Here is a 16,289-nt window from a genome sequence, read left to right on the forward strand (position 1 = left end):
AAAGCTCCATAAGACCCGTCAGACGCCCAGAGCCTGGCGAGACCTCAAAAAAGCTAGATCCAAACTCGAAAACCACATGGCGGACAGAACAGCACAATTGCTTTTAAATACTAGGGGGGAAAGCGAGCAAATTCTTGGCAGCCAAATTACGCAAACAGAAAGCGCGCAACCACATTACCCGGTTAAGAAACAGTAGGGGGGTATTACAAATGGGAGATAATGAGAAATTAGAAACAATAGTCCACTTCCACAAAAACCTGATGTCTAGTGGGAACCTAAACGCAGCGGATCAAGTGTCCGATTTGTCAGCCGTACAACTACCACAGATCTCCGAACAGCAGAAAGAACAATTAGGTGCCCCTTTCACAACACAGGAAGTGGGTGACGCGATAGCAGCACTGTCCAGGGGAAAGGCACCCGGCCCAGATGGTTTGGGGAAAGGGTTCTACAAAGTTTTCCTCACCCAACTGACGACTCCCCTCACACGTCTCTTCAACCTAATTAGGGATAAGGGAGCTGGCTCAAAAGACATGGGACACTCAGTCACAATTCTTCCCCTAAAGCCGGGGAAAGACACGGTGGAATGCTCCAGCTACCGCCCCATTGCCCTCCTCAATACTGGCGCGAAACTGTATGCAAAAATACTCGCAAATCGGTTGGCGACAGTATTGCCTGAGATCATTCATGCAGACCAGGCGGGTTTCGTATGGGGAAGACACAATCAGGATAATGTCAGGCGGGTAATAGATATCATAGACTGGGGCACCAGAAGCGCACAGAAATTCGCTATTGCCGCACTTGATGCCACACGGGCATTCAATAGCATAGACTGGGAATACATTCGGCAGGTGCTAGAAGGTTTCGGCTGTGGGCCAACATTCACCAAGATGGTGCTGGCTAATTACCAGTTTCCATCCACACACCTAATAGTAAACGGCTATACATCAGAAAGACTTAATATCCAGAGAGGTACTCGGCAGGGGTGCCCTCTCTCCCCCCTTATATTTGCCATGGCAATGGAGCCATTCGCCCAGGATTAGGGAGAACTCGGGTATTAGGGGAGTGCGAACAGGTGAGACCCAACATAAGATAGCCCTATACGCAGACGATATTATGCTTTACATGGCAGACCCAATGCACACTTTACCCAATATAATTATAGAACTGCAGAGATTCGGAAAAATATCAGGGTTCACAATAAATTACGCCAAATCCAAAGCACTGAATACAACTGAGGGTAGAGGAAACATAACATACCTAGAGGAACGCTACCCCCTACAGTCCCTGGAATACCTAGGGATCCGCATCACTAGATCCACAAAAAACCTGCTTAAAGCAAATATCACTCCCCTTTGGAAACGCCTGCAAGAGGACTTACAGAGATGGGACCTCCAGGAATTAGCTTGGTTTGCTAGGATAGCGGCGATAAAAATGACCCTGCTACCCAGGTTGCTGTACGTGGTCAGCTCCACCCCGGTGGTGATCCCCCCGAAACTGATTCAGCAACTCCAAAAAGCTGTGCTCAAATTTATCTGGGGGAATAAGAAGCCTAGAATCCAAAAAAAGATCATGACGCGCCCCACCCTTCTGGGGGGGCTAGGAGTGCTGGACATAAAGAGATATGTCTTAGCTGCCCAATTGGCGCCAGCATTGAAATGGGCAGGCAGTGACCTCCTCCCAGGGTGGGGGGAAATAGAACCGTTCGCTACCGACACCCCACTACGTGTGCTTCCATTCCTTAGACCAAAAGCACGAGAGAGGGGTGGTATCCTACTGGAAGCGACAAAAACAACACTTCACAACTGGGACACGGCGATCCATGGCAGGGGATCAAACTAGGTCTGGGTCCCATGTCCCCTATTTTACACAATCCGGATTTCTCGCCTGGGCTCCAACTGAGATTCTGGGATGGCTGGCAGGGAGCAGACGCAATGTCCCTACGAGACTTGTACCAAGACAAAGCCCCACTATCCTTTGATCTATGCAAACAAAGATTTGGCATCACTGAACAGCATAGATTTAAATATATACAAGTGCGTCACTGGATCTCGCACCCTGCAGTAAACGGGGCCGGCGTACGCCCCCCAGTAGGCTTAGAACTCACCATATGGGAGGGGGCACAAGGAAAAGGGATTACCAGACTGTACAAGTTACTAGACAAATTGCAAGCAGATGATACCCTCCAATACATGAAGGATTGGGAGCGGGACATGGGGGAGGAGATTACTCAGGAAGAATGGAGTCAAATCTGGAGGAGGGCTCACAAACTATCCAAATCCACTGCAATCAAAGAATCAGCATATAAGTTATGCTACCGATGGTATCTGCCCCCAAACAGAATACATAAAATGAATCCCACATACCCCTCAGACTGTTGGCGACAGTGTAGTGAAAGCGGTGACCTTTTCCATATGTGGTGGTCGTGCCCAAAGATAAAGGTGTATTGGAAAGAAATTCTGAGTTTAATCAAAGACATAACAGGTGCAGACCTACCACAATCCCCCAAGGTCATTCTGTTGGGGGCAGTGGCAGAAGGGACTTACGCAGCTTCAGGGAATAGAGCAGCCCTCATCACCCACCTACTAGCTGCAGAAAGGATGACAGTCGCCCAACGATGGAAGACAGTGGAAGGCCCTACAACCCCTTGCTGGTGGATGAAAGTGTGGGGAGTTATGGCGATGGAGAACATTTGCGCCACAAAGTCAGGGACATACCTGAAATTCCTAGCCATATGGAATCCACTTCAGGACTATGTGGGGGAAAGGGAGGTCCAATTCTTTAAACCCAGGATTTTAAGAAACATTCACATCCGATAATGACAGCAGAAGACATTGTGGAGGGAGAAGCTCAAAAAACGTTTTTTTTTTTTGCTCTGGTTATCACCTTGATACAGTTTGGTTCATATTTGCTCTAAGGACTAGAGGGTGGGTGAGGGTGGGGGGTTCTTGGGAGGGAAAGTTGGAAGACAATAATAGTTTCAAGGCCAAAGTTTGGGTAGGCCAAAATAATATGTTTATACAGTCAATAATGGTTGTATTCATGATGTAATCGAAAGCTAATTGTTGTCTTAGATGCTAAAATGATTGAATATAAAGTTGGTTAAAAATAAGGGAAGAGGGCGGGAAGGGTGGGCAAGGGTGGGAGGGGTCGAGAAAAGTATGAAGACAATACTAGACCCAATGACAAAGTTTCAGAATGTTGAATAATGGGTTCAAATGGGTAACAATGTTTATAACATATGTTGGAACTAAAGGCCAATGTTTGTCTTAAGTAAAAATGAAAATAAAGTTGGTTAAAAAAAAAAGGGGGCCATTGGGATGGTACCCTGCTCATAGGTACCAAGGGTTGGCTCTTGCCATAGTTTCTGGTGCCGAAGAAGGATGGAAGTCAGACTCAGCCTGGATCAGTGGTTTCTGATCTTTTACTTGCTCAAGGACACATTCAAGATGGTTACTCTAGCCCAGATGCTCCAGGCCCTGGACGTGAACGACTGGCTAGTTTCCCTGGATCTCCAGGATGCTTACTTTAATGTTGCTTTCCACAAAAAGCATGTGCAGTACCTGAGATGCAAAGTGGGGAACTGTCATTAGCAGTTCAAAGTCCTTCCTATCGGCCTTTCTTCGGTGACCAGGGTTTTTCACAAAGCTGCTAGTACTAGTGACGTCTTGGCTCCTGAGGGAAGGCCCTCCTATCTTTCCCTACCTGGATGACTGGCTTGTATGAGCTTGTTCACCAGATCTAGCATTGGCACATCTGTGCTGGGCTTCTCCATGAACTACAAGAAGACACAGGTTTTGCCGTCCCAGTTCCTCTAATTCATTGAGGCGGTCTTGGACACTTGCCTGAGTCGGGGTTTCCCACCGGATGACAGAATGGCAAACATTTTGGTTCAGGTTTTCCAAATTCAGGTGAATGTTCCAGCCTCAGCTCTTCTGTGCTTGCTGGGTCTCATTGCATCATACATCTTGGTGGTACCAGAGGCCCGCCTGTACATGATGTCGCTACAGTAGCTCCTGATCTCTCAATGGTCTGTTTCAGGGCCAGACTTCAGACCTTATGGTCTCAGAGAGTGTCCATTGATGGAGTGTCCTCAATGGGCACTAACACCACCAAATTGTCACTTGTATCTGGCATTAATACCACCGGACCAAGTGTCGGTAACAGTAATTCCGTTTGGTGGTCCGAGATACCACAAACTTGTAATGATGCTGTCTGTCTGTTGGTCCTCCCTACTTGGAATTCTCCAAGGAGAGGCGATGTTGAGAACTAGACCATTCTTCCTTCCGAAGGTGGTCTCTGATTTCTATCTCTCTCAAAATCTCCATCTACCTGTCTTCTTTCCTTCATCTCACTCTTCCAAAGCAGAGGAACGGTTCCATCGGTTAGATCCGGTGCTGGCCCTCAAGTTCTACGTGTCTCAGAATCGGAAGAACGGGATTGATGACCAACTTTTCATTGGTTACGTGGGTGCCCGAGCGGGCAAGGCTGTCTCGAAACAGACCCTGTCTCAGTGGATCATTCTCATCATCTCTGAATGCTTGCATCTGGCTGGCAAGGTGGTCCCTGAGGGCATCAGGGCTCACTCCACCAGAGGGTTCGCTTCCACCTTGGCTCTGCAACGCTAAGTGCCTGTTCTGGGTATTTGCCAAGTAGCCCCTGGGCCTCCTTGCACACGTTTGCTAAGCATTACTGCTTGGACTCAGTCTGCTCAGGATGCTTGTTTCAGCAGGGCTGTCCTTCAAAGATATCTGGTTTAAGGTTGTGTCCTTACTACTCTCCCTCCTCCAGGTCGTTGTACTGCTTTGGGAGTCCATCACTGATGAGGAATCAGTGGGACGAAGGAGTCAATTAGAAGAACAAATTACTTACCTCTCAGTAATGTTCCTTATGATGGATGTTTCTCCCAGAGATTCCTTGGAAAAAGAGTGAAACTGAGGTCACAGGGCACCACACCACTATATATACTGTCCCCAACGTCATGTCCGGCTCTGGGTGCGTATAGGCGTCAGAGGTGGAACCGACGAGGAGCCATGCTGGGCCCCCTGGCGTGGGAAAAGTTTACAAAGAGCAGCTGGCGCTGGGAGATGGATATCATAGATGAGGAATCCGTTGGAGGAACGTCCATCAGAAAGAACATTACAGAGAGGTAAGTAGTTTGCTCCTTACAATTGCATTCATTACCTTACCGTGATTTTCAGTTATAATTCTTTGTATCCTTATACATATTCATATAATGGCTTTTTGGTTACTTTGACAGTATGCCTAAAACAAGCTGGCTGTAGCTGTGTGATTTTTACAATTTTTGAGGTACTTTACTCCAGGGTCGCACTGGCCCATACAATTGTCTCGGGCACCAATGAAAAAGTCGGCCACAGTTGCAAATCGCTATTCATTCCATTTCTGACATTGTTTGAATAGTACCCAAGGGGGAGTTTTTTGATAAAATGTGATGCAAATTGTGCATTTTAAAGAATATTTATTCAGCAACAGTGGTCAAAATTACTAGCCGCATAGTGAAGTAACTACAAACTGACCCATTTTATGTTTTTGGTTTGGCCAGGGGCCTATTGCCTTATAGGCCAGTCCAAGCCTGCTGTACCTTTGTTTTTACAGCAAATGGCTTCTAAAGGTGGCTAGCACCATAAATGGCCATGCAATGAAATGTTCCATTTTATGTGGCCATATCAGTCGTTTGCCATATCATTCTTTGGCTTTCTTCCTTCTTTCCAAGGTCAGTAAATGCCTTTTATGGAAAACCCTTTCCCATGGAAAGCTGCTGCTTTTCGTAGGCAAAGGTGCTTTGTGTGTGTGTGAGCCAGAGGAAGTGGCTGGGAATGTCTAGTCCAATCCACATCCTCTTTTGGCTGCAAGTCTGTCGCTGGGCATATGTGATGATTGGACAACTCTCTGCTGTTTGAATGTTGCAGATCCTTACCATTGGTGGGCTTCTTCCATGCCCGAATCTTGATGAAAGCAGGGCTCCTGCAACTGTTCATTAGATCAATGTTGGAGGCAAGCCTACTACGATGAAGAGCAGCCCGCTGACATCTCGAGGACGACCCCCTGCAACTGACAAGCATCCGCTCCAGTGATTGACCCAGTGAAGTGCTGTGCCTTATTTCAAAAGACCCTTGTTGGTGCTTTGACCCCTGGACCCTTGGGAATAACCAGTCTCAACCCTTGCTCGCGGATCCATGCCTTCTGAGCCATCGGAAGCGTACCTGGACCAACCTGTGGACTGACCAGGTCTCTCCTAGGCTACCTTGCTGCAGTCATCATTCTGAGTAGAACCATGTAACTTTGTAGATCTTCAGCGTATGCTACAAGTCACATGTCCCTGCATTGTCAGCCTTCTCACTTAAAGTGAAGCTGTTCTGCGGCTGCTTCTGTTCGCCACTGTACGATCGTCTGCCGTCATCTGGCCATGGTGACCTTCGTTGGAACACTCCTCCAATCCCTCAGGTGGCCTCAGGGGGTCTACACCATAGAAGTCTTCTTCATGCTTCAATTTGGGTGTTACTGGAACTGTTTGCTGTGCAATGCGATGGACTATGCGACACAGAAAGGGACCTCTGCACCCATGACCCCTGGGCCTTCCTCACCCGAACTAAGCTTAGAAGATTGCATCCCCAACTGATTCCTCAAGACCTGCATTGGTATCTGGTAGAATCAGAGTAGGTGGAAGGGCGGCGGTGGGTAGTTAAACAAAGCCCACTCAGTCTAAGCCAAAACTCCAGACTCTACAGACCCTCCCACCCTCACCCTCTCACCTTTGGCAGCCCCCCCTCGGCCCAGGTGCAGAAGACCTTCCACCCTCAGCCACCACCAGCCGCACTCCCCTTCTCAGTCCCTGCAACCCCTTTCCTCACCTCTCTGCTACACACTGGCCCCCTTGCCCAACCCTGTCCATCCGCTCGTCCTCACCCCTTTCTCATTCCCCCTTCCAACCCCACCCATGCTTCACCTGCCCACCCAATGCATCTCTCTTTGTCCCCACCCCAGCTCAGGACATTGCACCCCCTCCCCATCTCTTGCATCCTCGTCAACGCCAAATCGTTCGCCAGAAGCAAACGCATGCTTTTTGACCTCATCTCTGACGAAAAATTACATCCTTTTCATCACTGCAACCTGGTTTTCTGACTTGCACCCCTCTGCACACAAGGCCTTCCCCCAAGATACTCCCTGATCATCCACAACAGAGTGAGTAGACCGGGGGGGGGCATAGCCATTCTCCACAAACCACACCTCAAACCCTTACAAGTCGAGAAACAACCCTGCAAAGAAGATTGCGAATCCCTATTAGTAAAATTCCAATCCTCTCCTTTCTTCTCCCTAAGCTTCCTCCTCCTTTACAGACTCCTGGGCTATGACAGAACCTTTGCAGACAACCTGAGTGACTCTGTATCAGTAATACTTCTTTCCCACCCAACTGTCATTGTCCTAGGGGATCTAAGAATCTGTTCTGACACCCCCTTCCAGCCCCATGACCCGCCATCTCATTGACAGCATGGAAGCCCTTAACCTGACCCAACTCCTATCAGGCTCCACCCACGTGTCAGGTCACACACTAGATGAAGTGTTTAGCTCGTCCAACTTTATCTCTCTGCCCTCATCCACTCCTCATCTGCACTGATCACTCTGCTAATTTCTTCTCAGCCCGAACAGCGGCCCCCTCTTCGCCAGCCATCACTGCCGCCTGCCCTACTTAGCCACACCCAGGATCCCGCTCTGGAACAAGGTAACCATCTGCCCTGATCTTTCATCTGCCCTGCTCTCCTCCCTGCCCAATCTCCTGCTACAGGGAGGGACCCCCATGCCAGACCTATTTGACCAATGTCTCTCAGATGCTCTCTCCTCCCTATCCCTCACAAACCGCCATCCAACCGCAAAGGCCCTTCCCCCAGGTGGTTCAACCCTCACCTCAAATTCCTCAAAACCCTCAACCACAACCTAGAACGGTACTGGCGGACCAATCCTTCCCCACAAAAAAAAGTCACTCTGGCTAGACAGACAAGAGCCTACAAATTCGAAATCAGAAAGCCAAACATGCTTTTTACACCTCCCGCATCGCCAATGCAAACAACCCATGCGAAAACTCCACAAGATTATCTGAGTTCAATACCCCCTTCTGCTCTTCCCCTCTGACCATCATCTCCCAAGCACTGTGTGACACCTTCTGCGGCCATTACTTCAACATAGCCATTGATAGAAACCTTGCCATCCATGCCAAACTAGCAACCACATCCCCTGTATACAGACAGCCCCCCTACCACAGGCCCCACTTCGGACCACCTGCTTTACAGCCTTCTCTGCCGTCTCCCTTCCTGAGTTCTCAAAGCTTCTCTCCAATGGCCACCCCTCAGGTTCCCCGGGAGACCCATGGCCACCGGCCCCCCTCAAAAACATCCTCCCCTCAAAATCATCCTCTCCTCCACCTTTGCAGGCACCCTCTCCAGATCCATAATCACCCACTCTCTGGCAACGGGTATCTTTCCACTGGAATATAAAACCTCTCACGTCAAATTACTCCTAAAAAAAGCCCCCTGATTTACAACTGCTTCATAGCCAAATTGTTTGACCGCACGGCCTACTACCACCTCAGTGTCTTCACTGAGACCCACGGCCCTCTTAACTCAGTCTGGCTTCAGACCCTGCCATGGTACTGAATCAACCATAGTCTCTATCTTGGACAACCTGAAAAGAACAGCAGACTTTGAGGGCTGCGCCATTCTCATCATCCTCGACCTTTCAGCAGCCTTCGACACGATTAACCACTCCATCCTTGCGAACAGACTCTTGTGAGATCAGCATAAGGTACTCCGCCCACAGTTGGATATCTTTCCTCTCCCACTGCTCCCAAATAATCTCTCTCGCTCCTTTCTCCTCCGCCTCATACCCAGTCTTGCAGGGAGTCCCAGAGGGAGCCTGCCTCTCGCCCCACCGCCCCCCTTCCTTTTCATCCTCTAACTTTCGCCCCTCCCCAAGCTCATCCGTTCCTTCAATCTTACCTGTTAAAACTATGCAGACGACACCCAGATCATCCACAAGATTCCCAGCTACCCCCTCCTCACCTCACCCAGACCTCCCATCCTGCCTCTCAGTCATTGATCTCTTGATGACGCACAATCATCTGCTCCTCAACCCCGGAAAAACAGAAATCCTAATCTGCAGCAAAACAGCTCTCCTTCCCCAGCCAATCCCTTGGCTGCAGTCACTAGGTCCACCCCCACTGCATCCCCTCTGTCAAAAACCTAGGATGCACAGTCTGCTCAGATCTGACCCTCTCCTGCCACATTAACAATCTCCAGCTTGTGCACCTTCCACCACTGCATCCTCAAGCAGATTTTTCCTTATCTCTCGTACCCCCATAGAGTATTCGCAGTCATGGCCATCATCCTCTCATGCCTAGAGTTCTCTAACTCCCTCTACCTAGGCGCACCCACATACCAACTGAGAAAACTCCAACGGGTTCAAAACTCTGCAGCAAGGCTGCTCCTCGCACTCTTCCCCCAGCGAACACATCTCCCCCATACTCAGAACAGCCTGATGGCTGCCAATCAGTCTACGGGCCTCTTTCAAGTCCATGTGCATTACCCACTGCGCAATCCACAAGAAAAACCCATAATTTCTCCAGAGAATGATTTTATAACGAAACAATTATAATGAAAAAAAGATCAATTAAAAAAACAAAAATCTATATTTGGGCTAAGGGGTTAAAATGGGTGCGGAGGGGGTTAGGCTGGGGTTAGAAGCATAGGGAAACAGGGAGCTTGGGAAGGAGAGGAGACTATATTTTGTGGCTACAAAGGTTTTGTTAAAGAATAATTCTCTGAAAATGATTTCAGTAAAATCACATAGAACGGTCCTGGAACCATCCTGTTGACTGACCTGATTCCTCCTGGGCTGCATCAGTCACCGTCCCCATTTTGGACTTGGGAGTCAGCAGACCACTGACTTGTGAAAGAAGTTTGATGTTGATATCATGGCAGTCCTTTCTTCATCGTGCCAGAGTTTTCCGGCTGTCCGGTGCCAGGAACGGTCTCGCAAAGCACCGAACCACTGACTATCCAGAACTAAATGCAGATGCCAAAAGTGTCCCCTGTAGCAGTGAAACCAAGATCCCCTTCAAAGGAACCAAAACACAGAGCACCGGTGCCCAGCAGTTTGAGGAGCTTTTCAAGTGGTCTCTGAGTGAATTTGAGTACAGGGGGGGGTGAGTAAACGTGCCTGTTCATTACCCGCCCCCACCGCAGTAGTGTTTAACAGGCATAAAGTCTTTGCCCTATGTCTCCCTTGCCTGGCTTTGATCGGTGGAGTTCTGTTCAAGGATCCCCCACTGGGCTTCCCCATAGGTGGTTGGATTGGGAGAGGGTCTGCTTAGAACTTCACTGCATTGTTCTCCAAATTTGAAACACTTAAAACTGCTTTTTGGCTTTGTCAACTCTGGTTCATACTAACTTAAAGATGCGTATCATCCTGTAAAGAGCACTTTGTGTTTTTACTCCTTTGTCCTTAAATTTTACTTCTCTGAATTAGTTATAACTTACCTTGTACTTTCTTCACTTACTTTGCTGCTTAACAGTGATCGAATATTAACCTGTGTTCAAAAGTACCCCAAAAGTGAATGTGCATATTATAGTAATGAATGGTTAGTGTAATGATTACCTGTGGTTTTTAATTGCGAAGAGTTGTCCAGTGCCTTAGTAAATAGAAAAGAAATGTTATACATTCTGCCTAGCTTGTATTAAGAGTTTTCTGTGTGTGCTTAACTGAACAGTTGACCACTCTCACTCTTTTTGAAGTGTAAGCCTTACTGCTCAGTCACACTACTCAGAGTTTGGCTAGATATTAGTGTATTTGCCTGTTGACCAGAATAGTCTCTAGCTTTGAATATTAGTGTTGTGTATAATTATTTATTATTTTATGCAGTGGTTTTGTGATATTGTTGTACCTGCTGCAAAGTTTATTTCAAATGTAATTTTTAGTCCTTGGCTTCAACGCTTTCTTTCTTTTTCCTTTCTTCTTTTTCCTCCCTCATACACTTCTATTCTTTTTCTTGTATTTGTTATTTAGAACTAGTTTGTGATTATTTAATATGTTTTGACATTGACTGTGAGTGCATATTTAATAGATTAATACTATATTATGTTCTTATTTGTTATTATGAAAATACAAATTTTGAATGCAAAAAAAAAATAAAAACGGGACCCAATGCCAAAAAACTATTTGTTGAAATAAAAAATGTATCCACAGTAATGCACAACTGTATCTATCTTCCTCTATCCAACTATAAGCCTTCTCCTAATCTCCATTCTGCCTCCTCGACTACCCTTGTGGCTCCGCGCCCTTCTTTTGCTTCCTCTCACTTCCGCTCTTTCTCTCTTCTTGCTCCACTTGCTTGGAATTCTCTTCCCCCCCCCGGACATCCGAGAATCAGTTCACACCGATTTGTTCAAAACCAAACTAAAAGCCTACCTTCTCACTTCTGAGTTACCCTCTAAACCTACTTCTCATCTACCTGCTAGCTAACATTTTTCCCTCTCCTCTAACCTGCCTCTGTCTCTCACTTCCTCTGCCTCCATTCTAGCACTTCACTCATCATGGTCACGTCCCGAGCACAGCTGGCCGTACCACCTGCCTGCACTTAAAAATGTCCAATTTGTGTTGGAGGCCACCAGAGGATGCAGGTAACATGGCTGCTTAAGCGTGAGGCTCCTTGCCCTGGAGATTCGCAGAGTTGGGCCCGGGGACCCCAGGAGGAGGCCCCCCGAGTGTCTGAGGGGGGGGGGCTGTAACCCTAATGCAAAATAAGTTGTGGGTCCCCCGGAGAGAGAGAGGCAACGTGGGACTGAGGGCGCGAGGAAGTGGTGCTCCCGGGCGCTAATACAGGTCGGGTGGAGGAGCTGCAATGCAGGAAGCTCGCCTACAGAGAGAATGGAGCACCGGGCATTCCTGTGAGCGGCACCCCAGCGTAACAAAGCCAGCGCAGGCAGAGGGAAAGGTGCGGAAGCTGCAGGCCCCTACCCGTGGAGCTAGACAGCAGTGACAGGTGGCCCCGGTGGCGAGAACAAGCCCCTGCGGTGGGCATATGGTAAAGAACGCAACCTGCCTGGAGAGAGAATGGAGCACCGAGCAGACCTGCGAGCGGTACCCCCAGCGTAACACAGCCGGCGCAGTCAGAGGGAATGGGGTGGAAACTGCAGGCCCCCACCCGTGGAGCTAGACAACAGCAACAGATGGTCTGGGTGGCGAGGACGAGCCCCCGCTTTGGCCGCATGTTAATGTCATGATCTCTGCTTCCAAAAGGTCAGGGTTTTCCCAACTCCCTTGGAAGCAGATCCATAACCCAGGTTCCGAGTGCCAACCAGTCCCAATTGGGACCTTTTGGACCCAGTCCTGGCGCCAGTAGCACCAGGCTCATAAATATGCCCAGTCCCAGCGCTGGAAGCGCCGGGCTCATAATGCTTGGGTGGACTTACCTGCAGCAGACCATGCTGCTTACTTGCCTGCCAGTTGAGCCTCTGATCCTCTTCTGTTTGGAACTACTTTTCCTGTTGGGTGGGGCAGGAGCCACTCCCTAGATTCAGAACACTGGAACTCTTCTGGAAAGCAGGAACTCTTTTCTTACCTAGGCGTGGCTGTGGACGGAGACACCTAAGTACTACAGGAGGCTATTTAAACCACACCCGATGGATGAATCTTGCTTTGCGTTATTCTGCATCCTCTGCAGCAGAACGCTCATCGTGTCTTCTGCATCTGATCCTGGGCATAAGGAAAAAGGCTTACCATCCTGAATCCAGTCTTCAGCAACACCTATAAAGACAAGAAAGAACAGGTTAGCATTACGGTCTTCAGTGACAGCTCTTCACTTACCTGGTCCATCGGCTGTCACCAACGCCTCGCGCTGCATTCCGGCATCTGAAAGACAAAGGCTTACCTACTCTTCGTGCGCTCCGGAGGTCTTCACACTGCATTCCGGCATCTGAAAGACAAAAGCTTACCAACTCTTTGCACGCTCCAGAGGCCTTCGGCGCTGCATCCCGCATCTGAAAGACAAAACAAGGTGTGTTTAAAGACATTGGGGAACTTTAATACTCACGTGCCATTACTCCTTTCCACATCTAACCCAGTGGGTATTCCGGCACTCTGCAGCCGCTCCGAACTTGTACCTGCAAAATAAAAAGACAGTTAGAGCGCATCGTGACGCAGGCAACAAGCGCTTACTTACGTGCTTCCAGGCGCTTCTATTCATCACACGGGCTCCATCTTAAACTCACTTCAGCCCGTCATCCGCCATCGCCGGAACCCTGCAAAACAAGAAACATCATTACTAAAGACTTTAAAGACATTAGAACTACTCGAAACTTACCGTTCGTGCAGTAAACAACGGACAGCAGTCCTCTGAAGTCAAGAGGCCTGCTCCCCTTATCCAGTGAAGAAACTGGTTACAGCACCCTGCCCTGAGGCAGATGGAGAGCACGGCGTTCACTTACCTAAGGTGAGAGCGTTAACCTTTGGGGTTCTACAGGAGACGAGAAAGGGAAGAAGAGAGAGACATTCAATAACCCAGTTCCTTAATCCCATATTTTCTATCTGCAGACATCTTACCCTTCAAGTCAGACATACTGTGCACAGAGGTCCAGCCCAAAGAGCCAGCCGTGTGTTACACATCACCTTTGCAGATACGGTATACGCCCAGTCAAGACCGGCGCCTCTACGGGAATCAGGTGAGCGTTACAGAACGCAAAGCCTACCACAAAACTCCCGTCCAGGCGCTATGGAAACCTCGGATACCGACCAGCTAGCCCAGTTACTTGGGGAACTAAGGGCAGAAGTGCATGCAGCCCGTCAGGAAACGAAAGCTCTAAGAAGGGAACTGATTATTTCCAAGGAGCGAACAGATGATCTCGCTAGACAATTGCTACAGTCACAAGCCGAACAGACCCCGTTACCCGCATCTGGGGGAAGTCTTCCTTCTACATCCTCTATGAATCCAGTGCAGATCAACCTACCTGGGAATGTACCTCTGGCTCCGCCCGAACGATTTTCTGGTGACCCAAAGAGGTTTGCAGTATTTATCAATCAGTGCCGGTTGCATTTCTTATGCCGGCCAGCAGCCTTTCCAACTGATCAAGCTAAAGTAGCTTTCGTGCTTTCGTACCTTAGTGGCAATGCGGCAGACTGGTCGATCCCTCTAGTAAATCAAGATGATCCGGTCCTCCATGATTTTCAAGCTTTTCAGCTCAGTATGGAAAATCTGTTCGCAAGACATTCACAGGGGCAGGCCTTGGACAATGAGCTTCTTTCGTTGCGACAAGGTAATCAAGACCTTTTGGCTTATATTGCATCTTTCAACAGACTGATAGTGGAAACTCAATGGCCTGAGGACAAAAGGATTACGCTGTTTTATAGAGGTCTACGTGGAGAGCTTAAAGATGTGTTAGCCCAAGTAGTGAATCCCCCACAAGATTGTTCGGACTATATAGACTTAGTCGTTCAAATAGATCACAGACTGCAGAGCAGGAAGGCCGATCGTTCCAAGTTTGATGCTCGAGTATTTTCCAAACCGCCAACTCCATCCAAAGGAGTAGACTCCGGGGAACCCATGCAAATAGGGGGTCTGAAAGGTCCTCTAACACAAAAGGAGCGGGAAAGGAGAAAACAGTTGCAATTATGCCTCTATTGCGGAAACTCAGGGCACTTTCTTCGAGACTGTCCGGTGAAACCTGCCAAGAAGGCAGTAGGAGCTGCAGTTACCAAAGTTACAAACTCTGAGCAGGGAAACGACCTCGCCCGACAAGAATAGAGGTCCTCTTGCCGAGCGTGAAAACCAGTTCCGTGACCTCGCATTTCGTGATACCTATGGTCCTCATTAGCCCTGATAATCCGGATCGATTACATGCAATTGAAGCTTACGTCGACAGCGGTGCCATCGGCAATTATGTGGATCATGAAATGGTTTTGAGGATGAATTTAACTCTTTGTCCCAAGGCTGTAAAGGACGTCATTACTACGGTGGATGGTACGGAGATAGCCTCCGGGCCAGTAACGCATACCACTCAAGAGGTGACGCTAGTAAGTCAAGATGGACACCATGAGAAGATCGTGTTCGATGTGATCAAGGCCCCTCAGTTTCAGATTATTCTAGGAATACCTTGGTTAGAGAAACACAATCCTCTGATCGATTGGCGAGCAAGAACGGTCCAGTTTCCAGAATGTGTCTCTACTTGTCACCCTCCAACTGGTGTTGCACTGGCAGCAATTTCTTCAGAGACTCCCCAGTTACCTCCCGAATACCTAGAATACCAAGATGTTTTCCGGAAGGATCAGGCTAACTCTCTACCTCCTCATAGGTCTTATGACTGCCAGATAGACCTGATACCTGGATCTACTCCTCCTTGTAGTAGAATTTATGCCCTCACCGAGCCTGAGAACCTTCACCTTCGACAATACCTGGATCAATACCTGGCAAATGGGTTTATTCGTCCTTCCAAGTCCCCTGCTTCTTCAGCTTTGTTCTTGGTTCCAAAAAAGGAAGGAGACCTTAGAACTTGTATAGATTATCGCTCCCTGAACCAGATCACCGTTAAGAATAGATATCCGTTACCTTTGATCCCTGAACTCCTGGACCAAGTCAGAAAAGCATGCATATATACAAAGCTGGATCTTAGAGGAGCTTACCACTTGGTACGAGTAAAAGAGGGCGATGAATGGAAGACGGCCTTCCGCACCAAGTATGGGCTATTTGAATATCAGGTCATGCCCTTCGGACTTTGCAATGCCCCGGCCGCCTTTCAATATTTTATGAACGATGTCCTCAGAGAGCTCATAGATGTGTGTGTTGTTGTTTACATTGACGACATCCTCGTTTATTCTTCATCGGAATCTGAACATCGGAAACACGTGAAAATGGTCCTCGAAAGCTTGTGTCAACACAAACTTTTCGCTAAGTTGGAAAAATGTGTTTTCAACGTGACTGAAGTTGAATTCTTGGGATTCATATTATCACCTGGCGGAGTGCGTATGGATTCAACGAAGGTCGATGCAGTTCTCAAATGGCCATCACCATCCTCCGTAAAAGGTGTGCAAAGCATGTTAGGCTTCTCTAACTTTTACCGCAGGTTTATGCCCGAATTCTCTCGAATAGTCCAGCCCATCACTGCCTTGTTAAAGAAAAACAAACGTTTTGAATGGTCTACCGAGGCGGAACAAGCTTTCCAGGATTTGAAGACTAAATTTATCTCTGCACCAATCTTAAAACACCCTCGCCCCGAACTCCCCTACATCGT

General features: G+C 48.3%; 1 protein-coding gene across 8 annotated transcripts in view; it reads left to right on the top strand.

Moving 5' to 3' along the window:
• Nucleotides 1-16,289, top strand: part of STAT2 (signal transducer and activator of transcription 2) — a 1,902,691-nt gene that overhangs the window by 1,275,655 nt on the left and 610,747 nt on the right. The gene's annotated exons all lie outside the window — the stretch shown is intronic.

Source organism: Ambystoma mexicanum, chromosome 3q, assembly GCF_040938575.1.
Source record: "Ambystoma mexicanum isolate Mex_15411 chromosome 3q, UKY_AmexF1_1, whole genome shotgun sequence".
NCBI lineage: Eukaryota > Metazoa > Chordata > Amphibia > Caudata > Ambystomatidae > Ambystoma > Ambystoma mexicanum.